A 14,133-nucleotide genomic window follows, 5' to 3' on the forward strand; every position below is an offset into this window, starting at 1 on the left:
TATACACACATTTACATCTATGCTTCTCTTTCACTCACACCTTAAATTCACACCAATGCCACAAGTTTACTTCAATACCCCCAGTTCTAATCCACACTCGTAAAATTCACTCTGGCATCTTTTCCATACTTGTAGTTCCCTTTTCTGACAATGAGGAACTTGGCTTCCATTTGCTTATTTTCTCAACACCCACATTGTTAATCAATCTCAATGATCACCCAGAGCTGCTGCCAAAAACCCAGCATGGCTGTTGTTTTGCAAAGGTCCTCAATTCGCTGTCTCAGCTGCCTCCAACAATAGTACTGGGGGAGGCACAGGACAAAGAGATGAAGAATAGAAGTGAAAGATCCCTGATGGCTTTTTGACTATATTATTCAAAGAAGGAAGGAAGGAAGAAAGGAAAAGAGTCTAAATATTTTAATGTAGAAATAATTTGATCAGAAAAAAATCCTTTACTGTTAGCTTTCTTTGAGTAGTTTTAATTCAATCAAATAAGAAATATATATAACATTTGAAAAAAATCATCTCGAAGAGCATGATTCAGGTCTTTGATAAATAATGAAGGCCAGTGTCATGTGAAATGATCTGAGAATTCATGCAGTTTATCTCCAAATCATGATTTTTCCCTTTATGATTTGATCATGGCTGCATAAAACTCTAGGGGTAGATGGCTGGCATACGTAGGTTTATTCTTAATTCATTTTGATGTGGTCAATTTTGTTTAAATGATATTCAAGCATTAATGTTAAATATCCAGGATACAGACTTTTGATTTTTTGAGTTGTATTCACTCAGGAATATGAGGTTCTTTCACAGAACATCAAAGATATCCACAGCAGTTTCATTTGATTCCCAGCTGAAAGAACATAATGAAATTGAAGTCATCTTCCCTATTCCTTAATAAATGCTGTGAATTGAAATTGAGCGCTAATAACTGAAGTGCCTAACTTCTGAGCATTTAGCAGTTGCTCACAGAATTCTTCAGTGGCACAGAGGAACTGAATGCAAACGAAGAGAAACTTAAACACAAAAACCATAGTGAAAATTGAATTTTCTTTTGTAAGAATATTGTACACAGGACTGAGTTATGTCAAGAAAAAATGTTTTGCAATCAAATTAAGTTATTGACATTATGTTAGAAGGCTACAATGAATGGGATGTAGACCTGCATACATTACATTTTCTAGTCTGATTACTTACAAAGTTTCAGTCACAAACAATCTGTCTTCTTGTATTATCAATGTTTCAAGCAAAGAAGATTAGATGTTATGCAGTGGCACTGTCAAAGAGTTGTGAAATGGAAGATTTGTGTATTTATTCAACAAATATTTATTGAATGCCTACTATGTTTTAGGCATTATTCTACTTCCTTACAGTACAGAGATAAATAAGATACCAGTGACAAATAAGGTAAATGAGATAAGTGATATTTAATCCTTGCCCTCATAGCTCTTACATAAGGGGGGAAGCAGACAATGAACATATTAAGTATAAATATACACACATAAAATATTTCAGATAATGTTAAGTTTCACTATGGAAAATAAAAGAGAGTAATGGGACAGAGTCAAGGTAGGTGCTGGTCTATTTAGAAACACTAACCATGGCAGAGTAATTACAAAACTTTACTTATTAGAAGAGAAAAAACTTGAGACATTGTTTAGTCCCACTCCATCTTTTTGCAAATATTAAACCTGAATTCCACAGAACTTGCGACTTGCCGAAGGTCCCATGGCTTCTGACGTTCTTGCTGGGATTTGAGTTCTAGTGTCTAGTAGACCATTAGTCACAGTCACTATGTGATATCCTGGAAATTTACTGGAAATGTAGATGGAGCCACTCAGTTTCATGTAGCTCCTTGTGATCCAGACACAGTCCATACTTTTAAATTTAGCTCCTGATTTTTTAATCTTTATTAAATTACTACTTGTAAATAGTTGTAAATGACAAATTCTTTATCATTATATAGTATTATATATTCTAATAATATTTTCAACAAAATAAAATAACAAAAATAGTAGTCTCTGTCCCCATCTCTTCCAATGCCTGATTCCTATTTCTAGAGGCAATCATGTTTTGTTTTTGCTAGGGTTTCTTCTAGAATGTACCTCCATATGGCCAAATAATATGCTCATATTTCTATTTCTGGGTTTTTCAGTTTTTGTACCTAATAGTTTCCTTCAACAGGCCCAATTCCTGTCATATGATGACAACAAGAATGAAAACATCTCCTATAGTTTTCTTAAATTTACTTGGTGGAGCTAGTATTTTCCTTGATCTTAGATAAAAGTTAGGATAATCGTTTGGTCAATTTTAGTTAAAAAAAAAAAAAAACCCTACATTCAATAATTAATATGCCCGTTCCAAACAGTGGTAAAATAGTTAATATCGAGGCATGCATGCTTTTCTCCTCCTGCCTACATTTGTGGTAGGCTGTCAGCTTGCACAGTTTTGCACAAAGGAGGAGAATTGAATTCTTGGATCTCCACTTCTACTTCTATGGGACTCTATGCTTCTTCTCCTTCATTTGCTAACCCTTGAAAGTCAAATCTTGGGGTGGAAATGAGAGGAGAGAGGGGTTTTCTAGGCTATTAATAATATGAGATGGCACACTTCCACTCTGGGGAAGGCATAATTGACCTGTTCTCTTGTAAGATCATTTTGTGGATCTTTTGACATCTATCCTGATTGAAATTCCCTTACCACCGGTTCCTGGAAATTCGGAGTCACCTTTCTATTGGGGACTATTGTTTTTCAACTGATGCAACTGACTGGATCTAAAATATCTACCCCTAATTATGGGCCACATCTGTTCTGCAGTAACCAGCCACGCATCGTGTATCCTGACAAACGCTGAGAGCGTAGGCAGTCTTCTGACTGAACGACTTGTCTTGCACAAAGGTTGGTTTTTTCTCCTCTATGCTAGTGGAAAGGGGCAACACTACTTCTCCCCTCACAGAGGGAACGTCACGGGACTCACAGTTATCATTAAACCTCTCCCCAAATCCTTGCCTCTCTTTTTCCCCCAACTCATCTCCTTGCGTCTCCAACTGTATTTATGGACTGCAGTTAGATATTCAACTAAGGGTTGGCAACCTATTTTCAACCACATTTTGGAATATTGGGCACATTATTTGGGGACCTCAGCCCATATGAAGATTAAAAGTTTCATTTGTAACATTTGATTGCAAATATTTCTACTGATTTCCTTCTATGAAAGATGAAAATATAGCTCCCTTCTTTGATCTGTTTTTTGCTACATTTTTCCCTTGCTTCCATCTTCCTGAAATAATTTTATCATGTTTTGGGTTGAATCAATATTTGGTGTGCACATTATAGTGATTATAAATATTTACAGCTGAATCACAACTTTTACAGCTTTTTTAAGCCATGCAGTTTTTCTTTGATTGGCTTTTTTTCTTTTTAAAATTGTTTATGCACCTATCACTAATTAATTCTAAACCATTCCATCTAAGGTGCAAATACTGCTTTAATATGTTAAAAATAAGGAAAAGATACTAATTTTAGTTGCAGAGAAAACCTTGATACTTTTAAAGCAATCTAAATATGACCTGAGAAAGACTCTGAACTTCTATATTTGAGTCCTTGTGGATGAACTCTAACCTAGCTTAATAGGCAGATAAGATTGAAATCCTAATTTAGGAGTATGCACCTGTAACAATAACTGAGTCTTGGCCAATCCCAGCAGCCACACTTCACCACTCAGAGACTGCTAAGTGTTCCAACTGTGTTCAAATAAGGCAAACACCAACCTGTATCCAATCCAGCTGTTTCTGTACTTCATTGCTGATTTCTGTAGGTCATTTCTCTTTTTTTGCCTATAAATCTTTTTCCACCACGTGGCTGCGCTGGAGTCTCTGTGAATCTGCTGTGATTCTGGGGGCTGATCAATTTCCGAATCATTTATTGCTCAATGAAATGCCTTTAAATTTAATTCGCCTGAAGTTTTTCTTTTATCAATACTCATGCACAATTTAGACTGCTTTCTCTTTTTTTTTCTGAGACGGAGTCTGGCTCTTTTCGACCAGGCCAGACTGCCGTGGCGCTATCTCGGCTCACTGCAAGCTCCGCCTCCGGGGTTCACGCCATTCTCCTGCCTCAGCCTCTTGAGTAGCTGGGATTACAGGCGCCCACCACCGCGCCCGGCTAATTTTTTGTATTTTTAGTAGAGACGGGGGTTCACCGTGTTAGCCAAGATGGTCTCGATATCCTGACCTCGTGATCCGCCCGCCTCGGCCTCCCAAAGTGCTGGGATTACAGGCGTGAGCCACCGCGCCCGGCCTGTACTGCTTTCTCTTAATTCTGCTTCTGAACCGTGGCCTGGAACTTCCCATAATCACCGTTGTTGGGATTCTCATCTTTCTTCTGCATTGGAGTTCTCAAATCCTGAAGCTTGATTTACTTTTTGTTGGCTTATTCATTAATTTGTGGGTGAGAGTTTTATTTTTGAGATCTTGTGGTCTGAAAATGTCTTCTGAAAGGAAAATAAATCTCAGGACCCTAAAATCACTAAGCCAAGGGAGAAGTCAAGCTGGGAATTACATCAGGTAAACTGGCCTTCCATTTTAATCCCTAAATAATATAGCTAAATAGATAAAATAGCTGCATACCTTCCTCACAATTTTCCCACAAAGAAATTCCTTGTGGGCCTCAAGATATTTACCCTAAAACAGTTGTGTTGAATTTCACCCTGGCAATGTAAACTAATAGCTTATCTTTATAGGTGTGGAACAGAAAATCATCTCTCAGCTCACCTGAGGCAAATGCATATCTGATTGCTTCCTCTGTCCTATTGTTTATGTAAAAATGCAGATTCATGGAGCCAGACTAAATTGTGTATTCAGTGAAAAGCTAAATCAAAGACTCAGAAGAATATAACCTTTTGTCTCTTATCTACCTATGACCTGGAATACGGTCCTCGCCCCCAACCCCACTTTGAGTTCGCCCCCAACTCCACTTTGAGTTGCCCCACCTTACAGTACTGAACTGAACTGACGTATATCTTATACATACTGATTGATGTCTCATGTCTCCCTAATATGTATGAAAGCAAGCTGTACCCTGAACACCTTGGGCTTATGTTGTCAGAACCTCCTGAGGTTGTGCCATGGGTGCGTCCTTAACCTTACAAAATAATCTTTCTAAGTTGGTTGACACCTATCGCAGACATTTTGGGTTCACAGTCTTTATTCGATCTTCACATTTGATTGCTAGCATAATTGAAAGACTTTGCTCACTGCCTTCTGCTTGCAATATACTATGAAGTAGTTTGATAACATCCTAATTCTTGATTTTTTTGTTCTTCCCTCTTCTCCCATTGATTGTGTTGGTCGCTTTAATCTGGCAGTTCATATCTTCAGTTCTAGGAAAGAACCTTAGAATTACTTGGATAATTCCCCATTCCCGCATTTCCTCTTCTCCTTTACTGTAACATCTGACTTCTTATTAAAACCTCCTTGACAGGTCTTCTAATTAAAAAAAAAATGTTCTCTCCAATTCCCCACATGTTTGTCTTGTTTCAATATCTGAGAAATTTCCTCAAATTTTAAGTGTTGTAACTTTTATTGAATTTTTATTAATGCTATGAGACAAATGTTTTCTAAGAATTTTTGGGGGAAATATTCTCATTTAAAACAAAAACATAGCAATCAATGCTATATATATCATATAAATATATATATTATATATAAATATATATAACATCTGAAGATCTTACTTTTCTATCGTTCCCTGAATAGTTTCTGTTTACTCTGGATTTTAAATTTTTTATATTATTTTGGTCTCTTTTTTTTACAGTGGCAAAGGCTCTTTTCAAATCTGTGTCAATCCTTTTTTCTGTTTATACTTAAGCCCAAGGCACTAAAATGCTTTTTGAAAATTCTGTTTATGAAGGTGATTGGTGGTCTCAGGCACTTTATAGTAGGGAACCTGCCAGTTTGATGGGGGGGATTTCTAAATGTGATATCCATGGATCTTTTCTTTGAGGCTAGTCAGTTTCCCTAGAAAGGATTCTTTAGATTTTCTGCCACGGATGTTGTCAGTGTGGCTCCCACCATTCTCAGAGTCAATTGTTAAGATAGGCTATTGTTTCACTATGTAGTAGGTCAATTTCCACTTGATCCCACTTTTTTAAAGCACAGCATTCCACCTAACCCCAGCCCCTTCAGCTGTGCTTTTTGTCTCAGAGTCAAGTCTATCTACTTCAAGCTCTCTTGAGAGTAAACCTCTAGTCTTCTGCTGTGATGCACAGGGAGAACTGCCTGGCTGCGTTGAACAGATGAGGGTTTCTTGGACATCTAACCACTACCTATAAAAACTTTCAAACCATTTTCTAGGATTTAGTAGCACTTAAAATGCTGCCTTCAGAGGTGATTAGGGCCTTCATCACTTCTGTATCCACATTTTAACTTTCAGTTTCTTGATATCACTTTTGTTTTTCTTTTATTTTTTTTGAGACGGAGTCTAGTGGCAGGATCTCTGCTCACTGCAACATCCACCTCTCGGGTTCAAGTGATTCTCCTCCCTGCTACCTGGCTGCAGCTGGGCTGCAGCGCCACCACGGCCAGCTAATTTTTGTATTTTTAGTAGAGATGGGTTTTCACCATACTGGCCAGGCTAGTCTCAAACCCCTGACCTCGTGATCCACCCGCCTTGGCCTCCCAAAGTGCTGAGATTACAGGCACGAGCCACCGTGCCCAGCCGATATCACTTTTCTAGTGTCTTATCTTGGACTCTCTTCTTTGTTCTTGTAAATTTAGGACTTTTTAATTCCTTTACTCTGTTCTCAGTAAAGTTTTGAGATGGAGCAGAAATAAACATACCATGCAATCTATTATGTTTTCTGGAAGCTTTATATCTTCTTTTCCCGTTTATATTTTTTGCACATTTTAAAAGGTTCAACTTCAAATAAATTAGTATAATTTAATTTTTTAAATCATGAAAGATGTTAATTTACTTTAATAAAAAACTAAAAATAATAAACATTTATTTAGAATTAATTATTCACGTGACTGGGGGAGGCACATGATTCCACATGATTGGGGAAGTTAAAATGCAAGAATCATTTGAATGTCTCATTGTTCTAATAAACAGCCAAATCAATCTCTTCAGATGAACACAGACTGCTGGAATACAGATAGTATGTTATACAAAGTCCATGTTATTGCTGTTTTAAAAATGGTTAATAATTGCAGTTTGCATTGACATTGGATGTTTCAGAAATGAATTCACAAAAGATTTTTTGATGATAAAGTAGGTACAGAAATTCATAAAAAATAATTTTAAGTGAATATTCAATCATGAAATATTATGTATCAGCAACACAAATCTTATTATCTAGTATTCCTTATTGTTATGATGAACAAAGTTATTATATAATAATAGTACTAAATTCTAAGAGTATTCCTGTGGAAAGATGCAAGAAATTAAAAAGGTAGTTGTATTTCGCTTCTGATCTATACACAAACTCTGACATATTAACTCTTTGTGGGTCAATTTTCTTTTTAAATTTATTCCTTTAAAAGTTGATGATCTATTAGTGAAAGGTCAGTCTTTTATCAAAAATTCACCTTTCTACCACTTCTGTTCTCTTCCCCAGACCCCTCCACACACACATACATCTTCAACAGCTTGCTCTTGTCATGTAGACCTTGGCTGTCTGGATTTTTCAGCAGCTGAATTCAAACAATACAGCTTTCAATATTTTATTTTCATTCTTGGAGATATACTATGTAGTTCGTTACACAGCCTAGAAATTTTCTTACTTCCGTGAAATATTGATTAGTAAAAGACTGGGTTCAATGTTTTTTAATTGAATAAATGTTTATACTTCTTGAAGTACTATTATTAATAACTAATCAGAGCTTTTTCTATCCGTAAAGAAATCTTTATAAATCAAGCCTTTAGGACCCTAAATTATGTAGTTGATTACAGAAAGGTTAAATTGATAAATGTTTTATTCTATAACATTTGATTTTTGTAAAGCATAAGCCTGGAAAATGAAAAAAATTAGAAAGGTGAGTATTATAATATGCTAGTACTATAAAGCCTAAGTTACAAAGAATAAAGTGAACATGAGAAAGAAAAGAAAGGAAAATTCACAATGCAGATAAGAAAGAATGTTGGAAATTTAAGAAAGTGCTTAATCATTAATAAATATATTCCATGAAGTGCCCAACTGAGAGAATAAAAGTGAAAAGAGATTTAAAGATAGCTGTGGTGATAGGGGGCATTGTCATTGGGGCTAGCTCTTCACCAGTAAGTTAAAAAATTATTTAGAAAAACTCAAAATAGTCCATTTAGCATTCAACAAGTCTCCATTGTTACTGAATCTTTTGTAGCTCTGTATAAGTCTCGTCTTCTAAATAGCCTGAAACATTTAAAACATCATATAATACAGTTTTCAAGACAAAGACTAAAAAGAATACACTTGGTCAAAAATAAAAAGGCTATAATAAAAAATCTAATATTTTTAGAGGAAAACAACTACCACTTAGCATGATCAAGGAGTTCATTTATAAAAGTTATTCATCAGGGACAAATAGGAAACCATTAAGTAGTACTCAGCTTCTACAAGATATATATCCCAATTGCTTATGAGGCTATTTGACATTGTTGAGCTCTTTGCTCTTTGTAATTGAAGGGCTTTATTAAGTAACAAGAGGCTCTTCTTGTATGGACTATTGCCTTTAATTTGTGATATAAATTTCTGCAAAAGGCAGCTCAAAGTCAAGCAGTTAACACTATGGATGCTATACTGCCAATGTGAACAATTTTAAATGCTGCAGCTGATTTATGTATTTTAATTTATAAACGCTATGTTTCCTGTTAGTGTTTAATAGAAATTCAAAATATTATCATTATTATTAATCACAAGTTTTATATTTGGTGTTCTTAAAAAGTTCAATAATCGTAAGAGTAATGGTATTATTATTTTTACATTTTTTGGCTTAATCTCAGTATAACACACAATTTAATGTAGTGATCTTCAGTATATTTTTAATATCTGGTAGGGTTAGTCCACCTCAAGATTAATTTTTCAGAATAACTTGACTATTTGTGGAATTCTATTCTAATGTATAAAGTTGAATGTTTGCATAACTCTGCACTTTTTTTTTGAATTTTGATGAAAAGGACAACAAATACATGTAGGTGGACACAATAAGCTCTACATTTTCCTTCAGTTTACTTTTAGCTGCCTAACATAGGATGCAAATTTCACATTTTCATTAGTTCTAAGTATTTTATAATTTTACTTAATGGTTTCATTTTAAACTATGGGTTATTTACTAGATATTTTAAGGTTACTACATAGATTTTGATTTTTCCTTTTACTTCCCATTTGTTAATGTATATTATCATTGCATTATGGTTAAAGAACATTGCTATGGTTTGGAAATGGTTTGTCTTTCCCCACCAAAACTCTGGTTAAAACTTGATCCCTAATGTGGCTGTGTTGAAAGGTGGGGGCTAGTTGGAGGTGATTGAGTCATAGGAGCTGATCCCTCATGAACAACTTGGTGCCATTCTCCAAAAAGTGAGTGAGTTATCCTATGAAACTGGATTAGTTCTACAGGAAATGGAATAGTTTCCACAGGAGTGGGTTGTTATAAAGTCAGGAGGCTTCTTGGGTTTTTCCCTTTTGCACTGTCCACTTCCCCTTTGGCCTTTCACCACGTTGTGATGCAGCATGAAAGCCCTTAGCAGATGCTGAGCAGATGCTGGCACCAGCATCATGCTTGTTGTACTTCCCAGCCTGCATACTGTGAGCGAAATAAGCCTCTTTTCTTTATAAATTACCTAGCCTGAAGTCTTCTGGTGTAGCAACACAAAACAGACTAAGACAAACATGGGATGTTGGTTTTCTTGACCTTACCAAGCTATCCTTTGTCAACTGCTTATAGTTGATTTTTTATAAATTTTCCTTATTTATACAAAAAAAACCTAGCATGTTTTTGCTGTAAGAACATAGCTGTCAAGTTAATGAACATCAGTTATGCTTTTAAACATTGTATATCCTTACTTGGTCTATGTAGGCATCATGTGTAATTTTCCGAGTATAGTGTTATCTTCTGTCACTAAATTTGTTCTTTTCTCCATGATTCTAAAAAAATCAAGCTTTGTGCAGGTTAAATCTCTACTGTTAGCTGTAAGCATGTTTATAAGCATAGTATCTTCTGGCTCAAGTGTTACTTTTATCAGGATATAATGCCTATATTTATCTTTTATTAAGTTTTTTACTAAGAATTTTCTTGCATCTAAAATTGCAACAGGATTTTTATTTTGCTTTTGATAAATTAAATAGTAGAATTGAGATAGCCAAATAATGAACTAATAAACTAGAGCATCGTTAAACACTTTTGAAAGCATCATCAATGAAAAAGATCAGCTCTATTTCTAAATAACAATGATATAAAATATGGAATTAAACATGTCAGCATTAATATATGACTATGTAATCAAGAAAGAAATATAAATGGAAGAGAATTAAAAGATGGTAAAAATTAAAGAAAAATGAATGTTCATAAAATACAATAGTTCATAGATACTAAACAGATTTTTTTTGTGCCTACACCTAAATAAAATTCATAAAGTTTAAGAAAAGACCATTGCTTTAGGTCAATTATATTTTTGAAAGTACAATTGGGCTTACATTTACTTATTTTTAATTTTTAATGTTTTTTAGAAGCAGAGTGTCTCTCTGTCACCCACACTGTAATGCAGTGGTGTAATCATAGCTCACTGTAACTTCAAACTGCTGCAATCCTACCGCCTCAGCCTCCTGAGTAGCTAGGACTGCAGGTGTACCACATGACCAGCTAGTTTTAAAATTTTTTTTATAGAGATAGGATCTTGCCATGTCACCCAGGCTGGGCTCTCAAACTTCTAGCCTCAAGCAATCCTCCTGCATTGCCCCCCGTAAGTACTGGGATTAAAGGTATGAGCCATCATGCCCAGCCTGGGCTTACATTTAAATACTTGTATATTAGCAGCTAACCATTTCAAATGAAAATTTATGATACCATCATCAAACATAAAATAGTTAGCAATAAATTTAACAAATGTTGGGCAAATCTTCTACACTGAAAACTTTAATACATATCTGAAATGAAATAAAGACCTAAATAAATGGGAAGAAATACCATATTCATAGATTAGCAAACTTAGTATCAATATTTAAAGATGTTAGTTCTTCTAAAATTTGTCAAAGTATTCACTTTTGAAAAGAACATATTTTTAATTATTCTGCTTGAAGTTTGCTAAGCTTCTTATATGTATAAGATGATAGTTTTAATCAAATCTGAAAAAATTCTCAGCCATTATTTCTTCAAAAAATATTTTTTCCTAACAAAGTAGTTTTCTCCTGTTCTTCTGGAAATTCAGTTATATATATCAGGTATATATATATATATATATATATATATATATACCTGATATTTCTCACATGTTACTAAGTCTCTGTTACCTTTCAGTTATTATATTCTCTCTGATTTTTAGATTGGCTAATTTCTAGTAATTTCTTTTCAAGTTTACCAGCCTTTACTTCTGCATTTTCAATTTTATAGTGAGTGTTTTACTTTAACTAAGATACTTTTCAGTTTTATAATTTCTATTTGTTTTGTTTTTATAAATTACATTTCTCTTCAGAGATTTCTCTCTATTCAATCATTGTATTCATTTCTCTATATAATATATATATTTAATTCACAAAAAATTTGTACATAGTTATGGAGTACAGTGTGATATTTTAATACATGCATACAAAATCAGGATAATTAGCATATCCATCACCTCAAACATTTATTATTTCTTTGTGTGGGTAATATTCAAAATCCTCTCTTCTAGCTATTTGAAAAATTACAATGAATTATTGTTGAATATAGTTACCCTACAGGGCTATAGAACACTAGAACATATTCCTCTTATCTAGCTGTAATTTTTTATGTGTTAATCAACTTATTCCTATACTCTCCTGACACCTCCTATTAACCTCTAGGATCCACTATTCTTCTCTTTACTTCTGTATCAACATTTTTAGATCTCACATATGCATGAGACCATGTGGTATTTATTTTTGTGTGCCTGACTTGTTTCATTTGACATAGTATCCTCCAGTCTCATGCACATTGCCATGAATGACAAGATTTCATTATTTTTTATGGTCGAATAGTATTCCATTGTGTATATATACCACATTTTCTTTATCATTTCATCTGCTGATAGACACTTAGGTTGATTTCTTACTTGGCTACTGTGAATATTACTGGAATAGAGGATACGTGCAGTTATCCTTTCCTTTGGATACATATTTAATAGTGGGATTGCTGGATCATTTGGTAGTTCTATTTTTAGCTTTTTTGAGGATCCTCTGTACTGCTACCCATAATGGCTAATTTACATTTCCAAGAATGCATATGACTTTTTTTAAATGTCTGCCTCCTTGCCAGCATTTGTTATTTTTGTCTTTTTGATAATAGCCATTATAACTGCGATGAGATGATATCTTATTTTGATTTTCATTTGCATTTCCCTAGTGATTAGCGGTGTTGAGCATTTATTTATGTTAGCAATTTGAATGTCATCTTCGGAGAAATGTCTATTTAGATCTTTTGCCTATGTTTAATTTAAATCATTTGTCTTTTTGCTTTTGAGTTATTTGAATTACCTGTCTATTCTGGATGTTAATCTCTTATTGGATGAACAGTTTGAAAACATTTTCTCCCATTCTTCCGGTTGTCTGCTCACTCTGTTGTTTGTGTCTTTTCTGTGCAGAAGCTTTTTAGTTTGATATAATCTCATTTGTCTATTTTTCCTTTTGTTGCCTGTGCTGTGCAGGTATTAACCATAAAATCTTGGTCCAAATCAACATCCTGAAGCATGTCCCCTATATCGTCATGTAGTACTTTCATAGTTTTGGATCTTGCATTTAGGTCTTTCGTCCATTTTGAGGTGTTTTTGTGTGTGTATAGTGAGAGAGAGGGGTCTAGTTTCATCCTTCTGCATATGAATATCGAATTTTCCCAGCATCATTCATTGAAGAAACTGTCCTGTCCCTCATGTATGTTCTTGGTACCTTTGTAGAAAATCAGCTGGTTATAAATAAATTGATTTATTTCTGGATTCTTCTGTTTCGTTGATCAATGTATTTTTTTAATGCCCGTATTATGATGCATTGGTTACTATAGCTTTGTAGTATATTTTGAAGTCAAGTAGTGTGATGCCTGCAGCTTTATTTTTTGGCTAAAGAACGCTTTGATATTTGGGATCTTTTGTGACTCCATCCAAGTTTTAGAATTATTTTCTCTATTTCTGTGAAGAATGCCATTGGAAGTTTTTTAGGGCTTGCACTGAATTTTTAGATCACTTTGGGTAGTATGGTCATTTTAACAATATTTATTCTTCAAATCTATGAACATGGTATGTCTTTCCTTTTTCTGTTGGTATGTCTTCTTCAATTTTATTCATCAGTGGTTTATAGTTTTCCTCATAGAGATCTTTTACCTCTTTGGTTAAATTAATTTCTACACTTTTTTTCTAGACTGTAAATGGGATTGCTTTCTTAATTTATTTTTTAGCTAGTTTGTTACTGGTTTATAGAAACACTACTGACTTTTGTGTGTTGACTTTGTATTCTGCAACTTTACTAAATTTATCAGTTCTAAAAGTTTTTTGGGGGAATCTTTATGTTTTATAATATATAAGATTATGTCATCTGTAAACAGGGACAATTGGATGTACTCCTTTCCAATTTATTTGCCTTTTCTTTCCTTGTCTTGCCTAACTGTATTAGCTAAGACTCTCAGTACTATGTTGACTAAGAGAGGTAAAAGTGGCCATTGTTATCTTGCTTCAGTTCTCAGTGGGAAAGCTTTCAACTTCTTTTAGCATGTATTTGGCTGTGGGTTTGTCATATATGGTCTTTATTGTTTTGAGGTACATTACTTCTGTACCTAACTTGTTGAGGGTTTTTATTATGAATGTTTGTTTGTGTCAAATGCTTTGTTTGCATCAATTGAGATGATTATATAATGTTTCTCCTTCATTCTGTTGATGAGATGTATCATGTTTATTGATTTGCATTTATTGAATGAACCTTACATTCCTAAGACAAAT

Source organism: Pongo pygmaeus, chromosome 3 (assembly GCF_028885625.2).
Source record: "Pongo pygmaeus isolate AG05252 chromosome 3, NHGRI_mPonPyg2-v2.0_pri, whole genome shotgun sequence".
Lineage (NCBI taxonomy): Eukaryota > Metazoa > Chordata > Mammalia > Primates > Hominidae > Pongo > Pongo pygmaeus.